The sequence below is a fragment of the Struthio camelus genome, chromosome 9 (genome assembly GCF_040807025.1).
Source record: "Struthio camelus isolate bStrCam1 chromosome 9, bStrCam1.hap1, whole genome shotgun sequence".
NCBI lineage: Eukaryota > Metazoa > Chordata > Aves > Struthioniformes > Struthionidae > Struthio > Struthio camelus.
The window spans coordinates 27,834,418-27,846,886 of NC_090950.1; positions in this window are offsets into that span (position 1 = coordinate 27,834,418).

Below are 12,469 nucleotides of genomic sequence, written 5' to 3' on the forward strand. Positions count from 1 at the left end.
AGGATGAAACCCCATCCATTAGCAGCAGGAAGATGGATACATCAAGCAGCTAAAATGCAAAGGAAGTATTCAATTGTTTTTTTTACCAGTTTCCAAGCAGAAATAGCTCAATCTCCAGGTGAAAATTGGCAAGTAAATGCTAAAATATGCTGAAGACCACTGTTTTGAACCCGGAGCTCTTAGCCATAAGATGCAAGCTATTTCGCCTGTAAAACCAAAACAAACACACTTTGGCCTGCTGCTGTTTTCTCAGAGGCCCCCAGAAGCAGCTTCTCCTGTGCGTGGGCAGCCCTGCGACGAACGTGAGTGCTCCTGCCCCTTCCAATGGACGGGAGAGACGAGACAGAGATCGTCGCCCAGCCGGGCACATGCAGTGTCACAGCAGAGCAAGCCGGGCCCCTTTATAAGCCCCAAACCAAGATGCTCTGGGATGACACATCTTTCTTGCCCCTACTCATTGCATGTAACCCCAACTATGAGACGTGTCCACTAGCCAAAATCTTGGCCTCAAAGCACCAGCATAAACAAACTCCTCAATGTTGGTGAATTTATATCCAGCAAATTAGCAGATAGGCTTTTGAATAGAGGCGATCAAGTGTCTGTCAAGCAGAGTGGGCACAGCTGCCCACTTCTCTTCATTAAAATGAAGATTTCTAGAACTCCAAACTGATTTAGCTTCCGTTACAATTATATGTTATCTTTATCTCACCTACTTCTTATTTGTACTGCAACAGGACCAGGGAGGTTCAGGTACGAAGCAGAATTTGCCGTTGCTGATTGCTGCAGTAGGTGCAACACAGCGATGCAACAACCTGGCGCTGTGCAGGAGTACTAAAGGAGAGTGCCAGAGCCTCCTGATGGCCCCGAATCACAAAAAGTGCCACTCACTGACAAGAAAGCAGATTTCTGAAGTGTTAAACTTCTGCTTGTCCAAGAGGTATGAAAATCTATTTGTTTACCTCTTAATATGACTGTTTTCATAAAGAAGGTTGGTCCATGATTCCAACCCAGACTGCAGTAAGATCATTGAGAGAAGACCTGAATTAATAAATAATATCTTCAGGGTGATATCCTAGCTACACACTTGGAAGCAAGAGCCTTCCTGTAAGCTGCTGTGCTTCTGATGAGTCTAAAAATCGTTCCTGTGCTTTGGTACACTGGCTGTGATCTCTCAGAACAGACAACTGAGACCAAAATCTGCCACCAGCTGCGTTCTTGCTATTTTACCTGAAGTTGGTAAAGGCTAAAACCACATACAGAAAGGCAGCAGCTGATACTCATCAATGTACCAAGTTTTCCTTGATGGAAATGTAATTGTCCTGGGGTACATGTGACCTGTTTTGATGGCTGATTCCTCTCTGCTACCCAGTGGCCTGAAACATTAGTATCAAAACATGGATCAAAGAAGACCGAAAGGCAACACATTTCTGCTTGTTCTTGCTATTAAAAGCAATCTTCTCTGGAGGAAAAAAAAAAAAAAAAACAGCATCTGGTCCTTTAAATCACAGGCTGCAGCCTCCAAATACTGAATCATTTAATCCCCTCTGGCTCCGGCAGCGCCTTCGCCCGGCTCCCCAGCACGCAGCCGCATCCCTGCCGCAGCCGCTGTCTGGAGCCGCGGAGGAGACCGGGGGGAGCCGGCCGCCTTCCTGCTGCTCCTGGCCCTTGGGAGGCAGGCAGAGAGGGGGACGGAGGTGGCACGTCCCTTGTGTGTCCCTCTCCATCCCCACTGCTCCCGCTGCTCTGGCCTCTGTCTGATCGCGGCCAAGGTTAGCTCGGCCACTGCGACATCATCATCGGAGCGCCGTGCAGGGGATGGTGACGGCACAACCGAGGGCATCACTTCTACATGCACCGCTGACCCCCCTCCCAGATAGGGAAGAGGCTACCAGAAAGGCTAGCCTGGACCTGGAGTGGACACTCGGATACGGCTCTGACAGCGATGGCTTTAACGCTCGGCCGCCCTGTTTCTCTTTGAACCTGTAACATGTCAGACGAATGCGATCATCCCGTATTCTCCACCCAACCGGCACCCGTGTCTGCAGCCAGAACGGCAGCTTGGCGCTAGGAGAAACACCCGTAACACTGCTTTCTTTTAACCTGTCAAGGACCCCTTTTAGCAGGATGGACTAATCCTTTCCCTCGCCCTGAGCAGAAATTAAGCCTGTTGTGCCTGCCCAGGCCAGCTGCAAACAAGTACCGTGAATAATGATGAAGCCACCCCATGAGCAGTGGGTCATCCCCTGCAGAGCTGCGTCGTGGCCTGGGCGCCTGGGAGGAGATGGGTACAGCTCACCGCTCAGGGGCTATCCAGGGCATTACCTTCATCTGCCCAGCTGATTTTCTTCCGTCTGCCCAGCTAATTTCACCCACCCGACTAATTCTGCTCAGCTAATGTGCCCCACATGAGGTCAGGGTCCCGCTGGCTTCAGCACTTAGAGGAAGAGTTTGAGCCTAAGCAGACAATACACAAACTGAGGCTGGGCAGTATTTTCACTATCATTTCACAGAGAATAATGGTGCTCACATGAGAAACCTGTAACAGAGCCTGTAACTCGAGAGAGGTTTTCTAAGTCTCAAGTCAGGGCTTTAATTACAAGACGATCCTTCCTCGCTCTGGTATTCATCATACCACGAGTCATCAACAGGAGATGAGACAGCAGGATTAATCCCTCCTCTTATCCTCCTACATTAATACTCCCGTCGTTTTGACCCCTGCAAGGTACTCACCAGTACTGAGTTTTCAACTGATGTGAAATAAAAAAAGTGGCCAAGCATTCTGGCCACATTTCTAAAAATATCGACACTTATGCAGGACTGCATCTGGTCGCTGCTCGGAGAGAGACGCTGCAAACTGAACACTGCAGGAGATATGCAGGAGCTATTGCTGTTCGGTGAACTATCTTGTGAGGTCCTGGACCAAATCAGAGTGAACCTGGCTTTTCAACATGCAAATTTTGCAGGTGAAGGTCTAACCACCTCCAGCCGTTGTGTCCCAGTGGCGGCTTGGTAGGGAGGTCCCTGTAAGCAGCCTGGTGCTTGCGGACAAATGTATTTCTTTTTCACAAAGCATCAAACTTTCCTAAAAGTGAACTGGCACTCTGGACTACCTTTTCTAAATGATAAGCACTTTAGAGAGCTTGTGTCCCTGGTCCCATTTGCCCAATGGGAGCTGCCAGAGGGACTGCAACCAGTGCACGATGACAGGGAAATATCAAGATAAAAATCCCACAACTTTTCCATGTTAGTGTCCACTGGAGCTCAAGAAATTGCATTTGAAATCAGCATATGCCAATCTAATAATTTCAGATTCACATGCTGATTTCAAATGCAAATTCTAATTGAAATTTCATTTTTTCCTAAAGTGGTTTTGCTTTTACCAATGTATTTATTTCAAATACGTTTTCTTTGGAAACATAACCCAAATCAATGCACCTTTGCAAAAAAAAAGCAGTTTTGTGGAAATGACCTTTTCCAGTGGAAACTGTTTTGAGAAAGCTTTACATGAGCATTTCTATTTATAATCTCCATTTTTCAGGCACGGGAAAGAGAGAATCAGCAATTTACAGGAGGCATCAGGGCTTACGGTGCTGCGAGCTGGAGCCCCCCGCGCCGGAGGAGCGGGGCAGAGCGCGATGCATTATCACAGGGCAAAGCTTTCTTCGTTTGCCCAGATTTCATCAGAATGAAGCTTCTGAGACCAGCCACCCGCAGCTGCATCTGCTGCCCACAGACTGAGTAAAGGCAGTTGGGGAAGCGAGCGGATGAGAAGAGAAACAACAACAAAGCGCAGAACGGGAAGTACAGCGACAGGCCAGCAGCTGCCGCTCGCAGTGTTGCTCTTGGGAATAAGGGGAAAAAAACAAAAGCAGGGTTTTCAAAACTGCTAGTTGTAAGCGGGGTAATCAGCTGGAGGCACTTTGGCTCCCGAGTGGCTTTTTCTGCTGTGTGCTGAGTCTCACCGGCCAGAGCGGGAGGAAAGGAACAGAGCATGTCATCCGGTGATGACACCTTCTGCTGGCCAGGAATCACCTGGAAAAGGACCTTTCCTACCCTTTATGTGGGAGGAGAATGGCTACAAAACGTCTGCTTGGGAGGGGTGGGGGGAGAAGGGGAGGTAAAACTGAGCTGAAGAAAGGAAGGAGCTCGATGAGAAACTGAAAAAACTACGGCAATCACCTGGAAAACCACAGAAAATACCACAGAAAGCCGGGCTGGAAAGGAAATCAGAGAAGCCACAGGCTCCGCTCGCCCACCCAAAGACGGGATCGCCAGCATCCTGAGCAGGTTTATGTGCGCAGCGTTACTGCCTGCAGGGCCCCAGAAGGTCACTGCTAGTGATGCAATTCCTGCCAGTGTTGGTGACATCAGGCAGAGGCTGGCTTCCCAAACGGAGCAGAAGCCAAAGGGTCGCACTGCTAATTTCTACCAGCAAACATTTATTCCAATGGTTGGAGAATGAACATCTTCTTCCCACCGGAGGCACCCCCTGCTTTTGGGAATGCATTAGAATTTATGGCATGAAGCTTTTATGGTGGCTGAAGTCTGTTCCTCTCCAAATATCACTGGAGATCAGACTATTTTGGATTTGATGTGAAAATGGATAGAATATATAGAGAGGGGACGTTTCTGGAGGGAAGCAAATGGCAAGAATCAAGAAATAAAAATGAGATAGAAAAACATAAAAAATCGTCTTGAGCATGAATCCCTGCTATCCTCAAAGGCAGCTTTACATATCTATGCGAGTAGACACACACACCTACATATAAAACATATCCTGCATCTGACTACTGCAAATTAAAGCTCAGCTCCTCACAGCAGGCCAAGTCACAGCCACGGAGCCAACGGTGACAACTGCACGTCTGTCTCCTCCTGCCAGCCAGGCTGTGCAGAGAGGTCAGGCAACACAGCCCACTGCAACACATGAAGCATTACTTTAGTCCTAATTCTGCCTGTTCCGGGATTACAGCATCAGTACCCGAATCTCACTAAGTGGTTCAAAGAGAAAATAAAGGGAGACTTTTACCCATCCTCTGTCTCTGGCACCTGAAAAACCTTGATCCCTAAGAGGCAGAGAGGAGAAATGCTTTCTGAGTAGCCGGGCAACGCGCAGAGAGCTGCCCTCCCCTGCGTCACGGCACCCGGGCAGCTAAACGCGACTGGGCCGATGGAGACGTGGTCGGCCAGGAGGGCTCGCATGGCCGGGGGGATCTCTTGGCCCGGTCCGGCCTGGCGGGTGCCACACGGCAGGTGGGGCGAGACGATGGGGGCTGCATGACCGAGGAGCTGCAGCACCTTCCTGCAGCCTTCCCTGCTCCCTGCCTCCTTCCCTGCCTCCCTCCTCCTTTCCCTTCCTCCATCCCTCCTCCCTCCATCCCTTCCTCCCTCCTCCCTCCCTCCATCCCTCTATCCCTCCTCCATCCTCCCTCCCTCCATCCCTCCTTCCATCCCTCCACCCCTCTCTCCTCCCTCTCTCCACCCCTGCCTCCCTCCCTCCTCCCTCGGCCCTGCGTGCGCGGCCGGGCGCGGAGCCGGCCGTGCCCAGCGCAGCCCCCCCCCACCCCTCCGCCCGCCCCCGGCCCCGCGCCCGCCGGCTGCAGCAGCGCGGCCGCCCCGCCGGGGTGCGCGGCCGCCCCCGCCGCCCTCCGCGCCCGCCGGTGAGTTGCCCGCGGCCCGCGGCCGCCGCGCGGGGAGGGGGCGGGCGGCGGGGCCCTCGGCTCGGGGTGTGTGTGCGTGTGTGTGCGTGTGTGTGTGCATGTCTGTGTGCATGTGTGTGTGCATGTGTGTGTGCATGTGTGTGTGCATGTGTGTGTGTGCGCGTGTGTGTGTGCATGTGTGTGTGTGCATGTGTGTGCATGTCTGTGTGCATGTGTGTGTGTGTGCATGTCTGTGTGCATGTGTGTGTGCATGTGTGTGTGCATGTGTGCGTGTGTGTGTGCGCGGCGCCTCGGGCTCCTCCGCTCCGCGGCCCGGGACCGCCCGGCGAAGCGGCCGCAGCCCCGGCCCGGGGGCTCCTCACCCCCGGGTGGTTGGGGTGGGGTGGGGGGGAGAGGGGGTGCAGAGCAGAGCAGCCCCGACCGCTGCGCTGCACAGAGCGCGGGTTCCCCCGCGGCGGAGGGGAGGAGGGTGCTGGGGGGGGGGGGGCGCAGGAGTGGTGGGCAGCGGAGGGAAAGGCAGAGCGCGAGGGTGAAATACCTGCCGGCCTCTCCGAAACAGCAGCTCTGCCGCTACAGGTTACCCAGGCAAACAAGTGCGAGTAAGGCAGGGACGGGGGGCAGAGGGGCAGAGGGGCAGCGGAGCGGGGACGAGGGCGCGACGGGCAGGGTTACGGCTCCCCGCAGCACCAGCGCGCTGCCTCCCGCGGCCCGTGGGGACCTCACCCCGCCGCAGAGGGGGCTGGTGGCACACGGAGGTGCCGGGCCGGGGGTGACCTCGGCTGCTGCAGCAGGGGTGGTGAAATCCCTCGGTTAGCAGGAAACCCCCCCCCCGCCCCCACCAGCCGCGCCGGCGGAGCCGAGCCGTTTACCGCGGCGGCGGTGAGGTCGCCCTGTCTCGGCGTGGGGCTGGGGCGAGACAGGCCGCTCTGGGCGTCCTGCTTGTCCTGCCCCACTGCCCTGCCTGCCCCCCAGCCCCCCTGCCCCCCGCCCCGCCGGGGGCAGCGGCCGGGCCGGGCCGGGGCAGCGGAGCGGGCGGCGGCCGCTGTCCGCGGTGCTGAATCCCCGACGGGGCGGACGCGGGTCGCTCCCCCCCCCCGGCCCCCCTCGCCGGGAGCCGCATCCAGGCCTCCAGCCCAGCACCCTGCCCCTTCGTCCGCCCCCCCCCCGCCCCCCCCGCCGCCCGAGCACAGCCCCAGGGGTAGCGCCGGCCGATACGCGCCCTCCGGCTTTACGGCCCCATCCTCCCTCCGGCGCTCGCGCAAAACTCCCTCTGACTCTGATCAGCCTTGTAATGGAGTTATCTTCCCTTTTACGTCACCCCGGACTCGGTGCTGCTTATTGATTCCACATGGGCATTTTCGGACTGCTGAATACCAGCTGCCTGCCTGCCTAACCCCGGGTCGGTGTGCTTCAGCATCCCTTTGCTTTTTGAAAATCCTAGTCTCTTTTTTCAGAACTGCTCCTCACCTCAGATTTTCCTTGCCTATTAAATGTCAGTTTATACGGATCAACATAGTGCCTTCCTGTGACAGATGGTGCCAAGAGGGCTCTAATACAGGGCTTCCGAAACCTAACCAGACTCTTGGGAGGGTTAGGAAGCAGTATTATGTTTTCAACACCAGAAAAGACTCTCTGCTCAAAAGGGCATTCCTGATTTAATCTAGTCTATAACTAATTAATCTTCCCAGTGTCCCTAAGTAGTAGGTAAGTAGAGTTTAGCATGTCAAGGCATTTGTTTAATTGGCCAAAAATTGTCATGACAGTGAAAGTCTGTTTGATGAAGGTGTTTCCATATATTCATTATATTGGTACGCATTGCTAAGGTATATGACTTACCTTTGCTTACCACCATATTTTTTTATTTTTTTATCAGAGTGTACAGTTACCTGGATTAAACTGACTAATTAACTGTTCTTAAAACATACTCCTCCATGGGGAATCGTTGTTGTATGAGAGTAGGGAAGCAGGGGTTTCTTGCAGGCATCTATGAGCAGAGGCCCAAAGCCCTAATGCTATTTGCCTTTTCCAGCTGCCAAAGATGCTGAACTTTGCCAAATAAACACAGAGACTAATGAGTGGTAAATGATGAGGAGGATTAGGCATCCTGGGTGCAGTCAAATTAAAGTCAAATGTACAATATATATCTGAGAAGATGAGAATGGACACCATATCTACAATAGCCTGTGATTTAGGGAAAAAATAATGGAAAAGCAGTTGAACAAAAGCAAGGTAAAAAAAGCCTAATAAAACTACTGGTCAGTAAGGGGAGATGTAAGAAGAAAATTTTACCTCTGCACTTGGCAATTGAGACTGCTAGAACTTAGTAGACATTTAATAAAATACATTAAAATTGTTTTTAAAAATTACATTAAAAAAATTTTTTTTTACACCAAACTGTCAAGGACCGGAGAAAGGGTCTTACAAGAACTACAGCATCCAATCAGTTCATTTCATTAAAAAGAAGGGTGGGAGGTGAATTGATTCTGGGATCTAAGAGTTTTTACAGGAAGAAATTACTAGGAACTAAGTTACTCGTCCATCTACCAAAGAAAGGCACAACATGAACTAGTACCTAATTGCTAAAGCCAAAACATTCCGATTAAAGTGAAAGATCGCATTTTTGAGCAGTAGATGGTGATGACCTGACGAAGGAGCTATCAGAGAACCTGCTGGTTTCTCCATCTGTTTAAATTAAGATTCATTGTCTTCCCAAAAGACACAGCGTAGCCAAAACAAGTCAATGGACTCCATGCTGGAGTCCATCACTGCCTGTGAGGAGACGGCCTGTGATTTAAATACAATGAACTAGGTGGACATAATGGTGGTACCTTTGATCCTTACATTCCCCAAGTCGGACACAAAGAAGTACAACTTTCCCCCCAGGTGCCCCCATCATCCCCTCTAGATGAATACAACATTCCTTGGGAGAAATTCTGCCCATATCTGAGAGCAGAACAAATAAGTGACCAGCTTGCATTGAATTCCCCAGTTTTCCAATTTGTTTCATCAATTAACTCTTCCTAAAAGGAACCTCTCTCTTTGCACAGATTATGGTAAAGTGAAATGAGAACACATGAATCATTTTCCTTGGGGAGGAAGTCACTTAAGAGTCGTGACTCGTAAGATATAGCTTACACTTACCTAAAGAACTTTTAGGATAGCATGAAAAACATGAAAATTCATCCTTTATGGAACTCCACAGTGTCAGATAGGATAGTATCAGGAAGAATTCCAGCCCAAATTAATTTAAAGGACATACTTATAGGCTGAATTAACACTACTTCCTTCTTGAAACACTAGACAGTCTGTTTTCTCAGTTCTGAGATCACATACGTATAAGATTTGATTCCTTGTCCCCTAAAGACAACAGGAGTTTTTCCAGAAAATTCAGCGAGAAGAGGACCATCTCTCAATGACTAAATTAATTTTTTTCCTGTGAAGCTCTCCAGCATTCAAGCAAATAGGATGACAGGAGCTTATTCAGACGTAAGAACAATCTTAGGGCCTTGATGCAAAAAAATCCCCAATAATTCAATTAAGAGAAAAGCAGAGTAGTCTGTAGCAGAATATACTTAGTCCCTCAAACTTTCTAGCCCCAAAGAGTCAAAACTTCATCTTCAGAACAGCTGAGCTGTTAAGATCGTAATAACGTGCACATTTAACCAAAATGTTGTTTGGCTTATTGAGGCACTTTAAAAGCAAGAGTGTATAAAAGAACCAAACATTTTTTTTATTTGTGACGGGTAGTGGGACCCTGTACATCATACAGAGAAGTTAGCAGCGGGGTAGTTTTGTGTCCTTTAAATTTGGTTAGAAAATATTGCTCCCATATTAGCTCTGTATAAAGTGCAAAGCCATGGTTGGGCCCAAACCCGCCATTCTTTTGTAACGCAGTAGATCTAGGGAAGCAAAAGGATCCAGAGACAAGAAACGCATCAAGCCCTTTCGGCTAACTCCTAGAGATGTGAAAGCCTGGCAAGATACTAGTGGTAAGAGACCAGATTCTCATCTCCGTCCAGAGTGAGTCTACTGAAGTCATTAAACTATCCACTGGGAGCAGACTCCAGCTTGGGTCCTCCCTGCCATAGAGATTCACAAAAGGGTTTTCATTTATAAGCGATGAGATGCAGCTAAGTCATGGTTGTTAGCTGGAAACTGCCTTCTAGTATTTAGCAATGGTTCTTGGTTCTTGGCGTTCCCATGGCTCACTGAAGAGCAGCCTTGCCTCCCTGTAGGTGACCCCTGTAGGGTCAACAGCGTGGGCTCAGCTGGGGCCAGGCGTTCCCGCAAGCGTCGACACTTTGACCGTATTCGATTGCTTTCTGTCATCAGCTGGCAACTTTCCTAGGAAAGAACTATTTTCCCTGCAATAAAACTGTCAAAGTGAAGCCCAGGCACTCACCAAACACAGTGAGGTGGAGCCACACAGCACGTGATTCTATTGTTTGTGTTATTCTGCATGACTATGGTATCAATAATTCACTGAAAGACGTCACGCTATAAATAAATTCTACCCAGCAGGTGAACAAAAGCACAGCTTTTACCGCACGGGATTTCAAACACTGCTCTCTAATTCTGAGCATATAGATTACAGGGTCAAGTGGTTTGTCCCTTGTAGGGAAATGGATTACTGCTGAAAGAGTTATAGCTTTTATGCTACAAGCGTCTATAGGGCGATCTGTATCAAAACTTTACGCAAGCATTTAAAAAAACAAATGTGTGCTTGATCCACACATGAATGGGATTAGGTAGATACATACAAAAGTGCAAAGCCATTCATTTGATATTCATTTTTACCTCCACTCTTACAAACCCAAGGTTGCTCTGTACCGTACGCACAATAACGTATTAAATTCTCATCATTTTATATTAAAGGAATATCTATTCACTGAGAGCCAAATCCTACAGTCCTTAACGGAGTTAAAACTTCCAGGGGATTCAAAGGATGCAGCATCAGAGAAGGCCTTCAGATTGATCCCTGTGTGCCCTCAGTGGAAAAGGATGTACAGAGCATTTTTTTCCTAGGTGGTCGGTCTGAATGCAGGCCCTCACAGCAGCCACTGACTTCTCCTGCTGTGCGTGTTAACAGCTGTGAAATCAGTTGGTGGTTCAGTCCGCCCAGCCCGCCCTCCTGCAGGTCTTGAATGCAGGCTGCGTCTTACTTTGCGAAATTCTTTAGCCCATGCTTAAAACCTGAGGGAGGACCTACCGCATTTGTGCTCCACCAATAACAGCAGGATTAACATTTGCACTTAAACAGATGCTTAAGAGCATTATTGACTGGACCTTAATGGGTGACTTGCTAAGTAATGCCAAACAAGCAACTGTTCCCAGGCACCCAACACCGCTGGAACAGTCTGTACAGCGTGGGGGAACCGCACCACAGTCTCTGCTGTCCGGGATGAGCAGCTTAGTCATAACCTTCACATTACGGAGACCGAGCTGTTCTGCTTCTCACAGAGTAGCCCTCTAGGCAGGATTTGGACACACTAGTCTGACAGTGAAGGAAACTTATGCTTCCGCTGCCTGTTCCTTCTTGGGGAAGGAGGAGCAGACTTTGACGTCAGGCCCTTGCACCACTTCAGCCCTGCAGTGAGGCTCTGTAGAAGTGTCGGGGTATGTAAGCACCTCTCCAAAGGCACCTAGGCAACAGCAAGCCTCTGTGCCAGCTCCCCAGACACCAACTCATTAACCAGCTGTGGGAGCCGTGGGGACCAAGAGATGTGCAATTGATAAATAGGGTCATCAGCTCTGCATTAAGTAAATTAAAATACAAAGCAAAAGTGAATCGAGGTCCCTTGGCTGAGAGTTCCAACATAAACAAGAGCGATATTAATAATATTTCAGCAACTCTATTTTTTTCTTTTGATGTTGTGCCTGTACAACAGTTGAGTTACTTTGGCTAGGCTGGGCATCTCACCCTGTGGAGACCCAGCTGGGAGACAAAATGTGTTTGTGAAAGAGGAGGTCAGGTTTTAGGGTGTCACCAGGAAGGTAGGCTAAGAGTAAGTACATGGCTAGCTACCAGGGCTTCAACGGCAGGTAAAGTTTTTTGAGCAAAAGGCAAGCATGCCTGCTTGTGCTGATTCCCTTGCTATGCAAGGGCATCTCCAGGCAGTTTGTGTGCATCACCCAGGAGTACTATGGTACCCTAATTTTTGTGCTCTTAATATTTTTAAGAACACATCATTCTTCATTTTAATTCTGCTTCATTAGTAACATCCTAGATCCTCAGTTAGTCTTAGAGGTGCATTCATAATTCACTTACTGGGAAACATCAAGAAGCGCTCACACTACCGGGCCAGGTATTACTCACGTTGCACACTCCTTAGGTGTTGCAATGCGTTTGCTTAACTTACGATGATGAATGAGTAAATACAGGGAGAATCTCTTATACAGCCTCTTCTTCTCTGATCATCTTATGCTCACATTACTCATATGATCAGATGTGCTGAAATGCAGGAGGATTACTCATGTAAAGCAAGGATATTTTGTCCTAGTGAATAATAATGAGCAGCCAAACATGTAATAAAAGCTGCAGGAACTGCTATTCACTTCCTTGGAAGTACACCGTATCTACCTCACGCTTCTATTAAGGAGTTTAGTGACAAAAGCTACAATCACGCAAATTCTCATATAGGTTCCCTTTCTCCTGTGCAAAAAACATTGATACATGCATACTACTACTAACTTGTTCCAGAGACTTTAATAGGCTGTGAATTAAAGAGCGTATCTTTCTAGTTTGTTCTGACGAATGTATTTCGTTGTAAACCTCTCTTGCATTTGTTAGCCGATTGACAAAATCATGGAAA